This window comes from Panthera leo, chromosome A1 (assembly GCF_018350215.1).
Source record: "Panthera leo isolate Ple1 chromosome A1, P.leo_Ple1_pat1.1, whole genome shotgun sequence".
Classification (NCBI taxonomy): Eukaryota; Metazoa; Chordata; class Mammalia; order Carnivora; family Felidae; genus Panthera; species Panthera leo.
This window is the reverse complement of record NC_056679.1, coordinates 83,404,808-83,414,025: the sequence shown is the minus strand read 5'-3', so window position 1 is coordinate 83,414,025 and position 9,218 is coordinate 83,404,808. Positions and strand designations below refer to the sequence as shown.

The 9,218-nt window shown below is 34.5% G+C and overlaps 1 pseudogene; it reads left to right on the top strand.

Annotated features, from left to right (window-relative positions):
- Nucleotides 1–2,602: 2,602 nt before the first annotated feature.
- LOC122229506 lies at nt 2,603–8,722 on the top strand (annotated as a pseudogene).
- The last annotated feature ends 496 nt before the right edge of the window (nt 8,723–9,218 follow it).

Here is a 9,218-nt window from a genome sequence, read left to right as displayed (position 1 = left end):
CATCAACAAAACAACCTACTGAATGGGAGAAGATATTTCCAAATTATATATCTATTAAGGGGTTTCTATCCAAAATATATTTAAAAATTCATACAAATGAACACCAGGGGGAAAAATAATGTGAATAAAAGTGAGCAGAGGACCTGAATAGACATATTTCCAAAGGAGACATACAAACCATACAGATGGCCAACAGATGCAAGAAAACAAGCTCAACATTACTAATTATCAGGGAAATGGAAATAAAACCACAAGAGATCTCACCTTACACCTGTCAGAATAGCTAGAATCAACAAGACAATAAATAACAAATGTTGGCAAGGATGTGGAGAAAAAGGAACTCTTGTACATTGCTTGTGGGAATGCAAATTGTTGTACCCATTGTGGAAAACACTATGGAGGTTTCTCAAAAATTAACAATAGAAATACCATATGATTCAATACTTCTACTACTAGGCATTTACCCAAAGAAAATGAAAGCACGAATTTGAACAGATATACAAACCGCTATGTTTATTGCAGCATTATTTACCATAACCAAGATGTGGTAGTAACCTAAGTGTCCATCAATAGATAGATGATAAAGAATATGGGGTACACACCCCATACGTGTGCACACACACGTATGCACACACACAATGGGATATTACTCAAATGTGTGCACTTGGATGGCTCAGTGACTAACATCCGACTTTTGATTTCGGCTCAGGTTGTTATCTCACAGGTCTGAGTTCAAGCCCCACGTTAGGATCTGCAGTGACAGCACAGAGCCTTCTTGGTACTCTCCCCATGCCCCCCCTTTTCTCGCTCTCCTTCCCTCCCTCATGCTCTCTTTTTCTCTTTCACAATAAATACTTTCTAAAAATGAGTATTACTCAGACATAAAAAAGGTTGAAATCATGCCATTTGAGACAACATGGATGGATGGAGAAAGTATTATGATAAATGAAACAAATAAGACTGAGAAAGACAAATACAATATAATTCCACTCATAAGTGGAATCTAGGGAAAAATGAATAAAAATAAAACCATAATAGAACCTATAAATGCAGAGAAGACACTGATGGTTGCCATAGGAAAAGTGGGTGGGGGATGGTAAAAATGAGTGAAGAAGAGTGAAAGACACAGGCTTCCAGTTATGGAAAGAAGAAGTCACAGGATAGAAGAATACAGTATAAGGAATACAGCCAATGATATTTTAATAGTTACATAATAGCACCAAGAGTATCTACACTTGTGAACATAGCATAACATAAAAACTTGTCATATCACTAAATTGTACACCTGAAACTAACGTGACATTGTGTATCAATTATACTCAAATTTAAAATAAAAATAAAGTGCAATAAAATAAAAAAGAATATGTGAAATAATATAATAGTATATCATATTAATACAATGTATTCTATAATATATGATAATATACTATATATTTAATAATACATAATAATTATATTTTATAATATATTAATATGTAACATATTAATATATAACATATAATTATAATATGTCATAATAAACTTACTGACTTCTGCAAAGACCTAACCTCTAAATGCCATCACATTTGGGTTTAGAGTACAGATTATAGCAACTTGGGGAAATGCAGTTGAATCCATAGGACACAACAAGGGCACACTAGAGAAATCAAAGACCTGAGATCTTTGGAGAGTTGTTGGTTGCAGAGTCTGAGTTGGCAGTAAGGGACCCTTTTGTTATGGAGTATCCTTCTCATTACGCTTGAACCATATGGGAAATATATGCTGCCCATCATATTTACCTTTGCTTTTTTGATAGAGATACAGGTTCCCAGTTGAGGAATGATGCTTTTGTCAGAAACATATTAACAGTTCCTATAAACCAAAAATTAGATCTGCCAGCAGATGTTTTGAGCTCCTTATGCCAGCATGTTCCTTGTGGGAAAATGTCAAACTACTTTGTATCTTTATGCTGGAAAGAAACTATATTTATTGAACTAGTCATTCTTGCTAGATATTTCTTGGTATTCTATCATATGATCCACCTACACTCTGCTATAGGAAGCCAACCTGTGTGAATGATATCTGAGAGTCCCCTTCATTCTGCCATCTGATGGAGTGTAGCTCATGGAGTTTGTCTTAAGTGACTGTGTCCTATATTCCTCTTTTCCTACAGGTATTAAGTACTTGTTCCTCTAGCTATTAAGAGTACAAGCTTTGATCTTGGCTGAGGAAAACTGTTTAGACAAAGGTCATCATCCCTTCCTGGTAGCAGGCCCCAATCAGTATTTTTGTGAGACCCCTACTCTCCTCAGTGTAGCTGAGACCTTGGTTGTGACTATCCTACAGTTCAACATCTCCCTGTACCCAATTATGTTTCCTTTATTGTATGGGTATTGATCTTTATAATAGTCCCCAATAAATGTCCTGCATAACAAAATCTTTCTTACAAGTGTGCCCCATGGGGCTGGTTTAAAAAGAGATTCATATTTATTCCCTTTGCTTACTTCCTGCTGGTTTGTGGCTTCCTGTATCTGCTATTTGATGCCTATGTGTAGTCTGGAAACTATTCCATCCCCACATACTTTCAAGGGGAGTGGTGGCAAAACTTTCTTTTTTCGCTAAAATGGAGGTTAGTTACAACCTCTTTAGGTTTCCCAAAATTATGTTCACGCATTTATAAATATTCCTAAATTAATCTCAATTTAGATAACCAGGTTCATTGTAAATTCATTGTAATTTTCTTATAGAGTTCTTAGTGATATGTGTCTTTCCTCCTGTGGCATGAAGCTTATCTGTTCCTCGTTCTCTTGTCCTCAGGGAATCTGAAGAACATTTGATCTACATAGTGCACAGTCTATTTGCCCCATCAGAGAGTGGCAACTCTGTTTTACTAGAACATTGCTTTGATGTCCCTGTGGTCCTAGGCACAGTAAAATTCAAAACAAAAAAATATAAATATTTCCTTAAAATTATATTTTCACCCTAACTTGAAACTTGATATACTACCTGTCTATAATGTGCTTCTTAGACTTAGCTAGGAATTTGTAGCTTTTTCCAAAAAAATAATATAGTTTAACTTAATGTAGATTTCACTAAGGTGGTCAGTTATGTTCTAAATCAGAGTAGGATTACCACCTTGATAAGATTGAACATTCACAGGCAGAAATTTAACTAAAATGCATAATGTGCTTCCCTCCTAAACAACAAAAAAAATAGCAATTCTTACATCTCACATGAATTAAGTAATTATGTTATCTCACATCTGTAGAGACAACATTTTCCATCAACTATTCCATGAGAGATTTTGATTTTAATTTTACAATTGTGGAATGTGATCCTTACATATATTCTTTTTACAAGTTTTTATTTAGGGCACATGGGTGGCTCAGTCTGTTGAGCATCTGAATTCAGCTCAGGTCATGATCTCAAGTGAGTTTGGGCCCCGTGTTGGGCTCTGTGCTGACAGTTCAGAGCCTGGAGCCTGCTTCAGATTCAATCTCTCTAAAAAATAATAAAATAAACATTTTTTAAAAGTTTTAAATTCCAGTCACTAACATACAGTGTAACATTAGTTTCAGGAGTACAATATAGCGATTGAACATAACCATGCCTTACTTGGTGCTCATCACAGGTGCACTCCTTAAAACCCATCACCTATTCTTCTACATATTCTTAGACAAGCCAAAGCAAGTGGAGTAGTAAAAATGTAGCCAAGAAAAAAAGGTTTTCTTGGAAGCTGAAAATACATAGTATAAACAATAACAAAATCATTGAAAACAACCCATGTAGATTCAAACTGCAAAGTGCTTGACATAATAAATGCATTCTGTTCTGTTGTTGCTATTATCATATATTTATAACTTAACAAACATAAAGTAAAAGAAAATAAAATCATATAGATTCAAGCTAGCCAACTGATAACACAGCAATCAAATTAAGTTTAAAAAGAAAAAAAAATGGCTAAATCCTACCATGAGATTTTTAATTACTCATTTCAATTACTGTTTTTGACAAAAGCTAATCTCTCAATAATCCACTCTGTATTTCCCCCCATCAAAGTTTCTACAAGTAATGCAAGTATCACATTACTTCATTTCTTAATGTATTTTTAAATCATTCTTTTTCAAGGAAATTTATTTACATTTTAATTTCACTTGTAGAAGATTCTTATTTTAAATTTAATGAATCACAGATTTCTGAAAGAATGTAGGAGACTGAGAATCCTTAAAATCTTTGAAAATTACACATTTCTGTCATCCAAAGATTCAGACTTACGAAGGTCTGCTATACTAATAAGATAGTATTTTTAACATAAGATATCAATTAGGTCACACCCCTTAATAGGGAAGTCTAGACACTGATATGAGTGAGTTTGATGCTGTCAGACTATAACACCCTTCCTCCTCCCAGAGAGATGCATTAGGATGATCCTGCTTGGAGGGGCTACAGAGCCAGCTTGTTGAGGTCATCATTTTCATCTATGTAGTAGGTCACAGAAATTTCTAATATTTAGTGGTTTGTTTACTAGTTCTGGACTCCAGAAAATCCAAAGTTACATTACTTTGTTTATGTAGTTTTACAAATAAAATTTTCTATCCCACAATATAAAAAACTAAAAGGTATGCTAGCTGGCACAATCACCACATTAAAACTCTTGCAGTAATTTGTCAGTTTACTCAAATATGCGATTTAGCAGCTATTATTTTATTTTTACCAGAACAGATTGATTAATCATCCCAGTATTCTGAGGGAAAAAAAGTTACATTTTTTTTTATGTTAAGATGGGGTAACAGGTCTCAGAAAACTACAGAAGGAAAAATATCAACATGTTATAAGTTTTCTGTGATTACACTATGAGAAAAAAAGAGGAGTATGAAAAACACATTGTTTTATAATTTAAAGATCCCAATTTCAACACCATTCTAAGTGAAAAACTGAAAACATAAGAAATGGTATCTGTTTTAAACCAGAGAGAATAAAGGAAAAATATTTGTTCAGAATACTAAATTTTTCAGTTTTAAACTAGAGAGTGTTGAGCTTTTATTCTTCCACTTAATGCCATTTTAGATATTTTATTTGCAGGGTAAGTTAATTTCTCATTTGGATTTTCAACCACTTTGTATGAATAGTCATTAGTTAAGAATTATCCCTTAGAATTCTCTTTGTGTGGGTTTACTAACATTGGTGAAACATTGTGTCTCTTGAATAAAATGAAAATACAGTTAAGAATTTTAATACCATAAATAATTTAACATTATTATTTCTTGGAAAAATATAATTTCCTACTAGTTGATCTTACTAGTAAATACTATAAACAAAATAGCATGTTGAATAAACAATTAAATTCATGATAATGGATTGTTTTTATATATATTTCACCTTAAAATAATTCATAGATACATAGCCTATCTTCATTCAAAACTTAAGCACTAATAATTCCAAATATAAAAAAAACCAAAATTATAAACTTTACAAGAAAAAGTATTTGCTAAGCATAATAATAAATTTAGTCATGATGAATCTCTAATCACATATACAGCTTTCTTGCATGTATGTAAAGGGAAGAAAAAAATAGTTCAAATAGCTGTATTATTTTACTATATCTATTTACATTATAAAAATTTTTAAAAAATCAAAAATTCCACTAACTTTACCCTTAAATATACAATCAAAGTGAATGGTAGCAGCCCAAATGTCCATAGATAGAATTGCTTAAAATAGAAAATGTTGTATATGCATACAAAAGGAATACTATTCACTTTAGAAAGGAAGGAAATTCTGACACGTGTCACAGCATGGATGAATTTTGAGGACCTGATGTTAAGTGGAACAAGTCAATCACAAAAAGACAACCACTGTATAATCCCACTAATCTAAAAATCCTATTGTAGTCAAATTTATAGAGCCAGAATAGAAGAATAGTGGTTGCCAGTTCCCAGGGGCAGGGAGAATCAAGAAATCATTGTTTAATGGTACTGGGTTCCAGTTATAGATTATGAAGAGTCCTGGGGATAGATATAGGTGATGGTTGCAGAATAATGTGAATATACATAATGTCACTGGAGTAACAGTATATATAAAAATGGGTAAGATGATAACAAAAGTTATTTTAAGAAACTTACTCAAAACTGTGTAGTTATTAAACTACAGACTGAGGACACCTGGGTGGCTCAGTCAGTTAAGTATCTGACTTCGGCTCAGGTCATGATCTCACAGTCTGTGGGTTTGAGCCCCGCATCAGGATCTGTGCTGACAGCCCAGAGCCTGCAGCCTGCTTCAGATTCTGTGTCTCCCTCTCTTTTTGCTCCTCCCCCACTCACACTGCGTCTCTCTCTCTCAAAAATGAAAATAAACATTAAAAAAATTAATTATAGATTGACTTTTAAGCATGTTTTATTATTCTTCATGAATTAGAGAGTTTAGAATAATCAAAATAAGAAGGCTTCAAGTCAAAGAAATGAGGAGGGTTTTGAGGTCCTGCAGGAAAGCAGTAGAAACATCCATAATTAAGGAGTTACACAGTTGCTAGGTGTACAGAATGAAAGTGTTACATATATGAAGGAGATGACAAAATTTTGGAAATGCAGTGAAGAGGATGTTTGTTTCCAAAATGTTTAACTTTGAAACAATCAACCAAAATCCTAATGTAGAATACTGTCAGACAATGATGATGCTTAAGCAATAGAGTTAGAGACTGAGTGAGATTTTTGCACTGTCTTTCTCTGTCTTGACTGACATTCCAGTATTTGGAGGCATATTTAAATTGTGGGCAAATCGAATGACTGTGGAAAAGGCGGTCTCCTGTCAAGCCACCATTGAATTAGACCACATCTGTGGGATTGAATTAGCATCTTCATCTCTTCAAATATGGTCCTGCTAATTCAGCAATAGCGCTGGAACAATTTCAGTACTAGCAGATCAGAAATGAAAATGACTTTAGAGATTTAGATTCAGGTGGTACTGAAGAAGAAATGAATTTATCTCTGTATTGGATACTAATAAATTTTATTTTCTCTTGTTTACCGAAACAAGATTGTGTCTCAGACTTTGAGGATAAGGGGAAAGAGTATCACTATACAAAATCCCTTTCTACAGTTAATGAAATGTTGCATTCAGTATTACAGTCTTGTACCAGGGAAAAATATTCTAAGAAGGTAATTATTGTGTTCAGTGTATAACTTGATAAAGTCAAACTAAATATGCTAACAATTCCAAATTAAGTTATGTTTCTATCTACAGACGAATTCCTTCCAGTTTCTACAACTAAGAATACAGATTCTCTGCTTTGGAAAGTAAAAATGCCTTCCCAGATTATTCCGTGTCAGGAAAAATTACAAGATTTGGTAGATTGAAATAAATTGTGGTAAGTTAGGTATGCATAGCTCTCATTAACAATTACCTAGCTTTTATATTGCTGAGCACATTAATTTAATTCAGCTTCTAAGAATACTGACCATACATGATAAAAGCAAACAAAAATATAAATGACAAACTGAATATCTGACTTCTCCATTATATTAATATCAATAGCACAAAGACATGCTTAAAAAATACTTTCAATATATCAAGAAATATGTTTATTGTACCAATTAAGCAAACTAACCATGAGAAGTGTTTATAATGAAAATGAAAAATAGGTGAAATTAATTTCATGCCCAAGTCAAAAAGACTTTGCAATCACAGGTGAATATTTGGAATAGGTTTAAACATCTTCACATGTTCTTTTTATGAAAAAAGAAATGTAATTGAAATAGAGCACTGTAAATGATGAAAACTGCCATCTATTTCCTCATTTCCAGTGTCACTTCTGTTTGAAATCATGAAAAACGGGAACCACCTCAGATTTCATTCTCCTAGGACTATTTAACCACAGAGAAGCCAATCTATTTCTGTTTGTGATGGATCTGAAAACTGCCTTCTCCTCCCTAATGGGCAATTCCCTCATGATCCTCTTGATTCACCAGGATTCCCAGCTCCACACACCCATGTACTTCCTACTGAGCCAACTTTCCCTCATGGACATGATGCTGGTCTCTACCATCTTGCCCAAAATGGCTGCTGACTACTTTACCGGAAAGAAGCTCATCTCCCCTGCTGGCTGTGGGTTGCAGATCTTCTTCTTTCTCACTTTGGGAGGGGGCGAGTGCTTCCTCTTAGCAGCCTATGACCTGTATGTGGCTGTTTGCCACCCACTGTGATACCCCATCCTCATTAACTGGCAAATATACCTGAGAATGACTGTGGGGTCTTGGTTCCTGGGGGCAGCTGATGGGCTCATGCAGGCTGCTACTACCCTGAGTTTTTCATTTTGTTATGCACCTGAAATCAATCATTTCTTCTGTGAGGCCCCTAGTCTGGTGAATTTGGCTTGTGATGACACGTTTGTCTTTGAGTATATAATGTAGGTATGTTGTGTGTTAATGCTCCTGGTCCCATTTTCTCTCATTCTGATTTCCTATAGTCTCATCCTTGCTGCAGTTCTCCAGATGCGTTCTGGAGAAGCCGGCCAAAAGGCTTTTACCACCTGCTCCTCACATCTCTCTGTGGTGGGACTATTTTAGGGAGCTGCCATTATTACCTATATGCAACTTAAATCCTAACCATCATGTCAGCTAACCATGATAAAGTAGTGTCAGTGTTCTATACTATCTTCATCCCTGTACTGAACCCCCTCATCTATAGTCTAAGGAATGGTGAAGTCAAGGGAGCTCTAAGAAAGTATATGGGTCCGTGTGCTATTTAAATCCTTACTAACATTACATTGATCTGCTCCAAATTTCAATGTTACACAAATGAATTCTGTGAGAGTTCCTAGATAAAAGGTATATTTATTATATCTATAATTGTTACTGTCTTATTTGAAATATAGACACAACTCTGTATTTTGGATTTTTTTTTCTTTTTTCATGTATAATTATTTTAAAAATCTTAAAAGTTTGTTGTTTTCATGTTCTTATTTAAATTCCAGTTAGTTAGATACAGTGTAGTATTAGTTACAGGTGTAGAATCTAGTGATTCATCACTTACAAAAACACCCAGTGCACATTATAACAAGTGTCTTCCTTTATGTCCACCACTTTCTTTTTTTTAATTTTTTTTAATGTTTATTTATTTTTGAGACAGAGCATGAACAGGGAGGGGCAGAGAGAGAGGGAGACACTGAATCCGAAGCAGGCCCCAGGCTCTGAGCCATCAGCCCAGAGCCCGACGCGGGGCTAGAACTCACGGACCGCGAGATC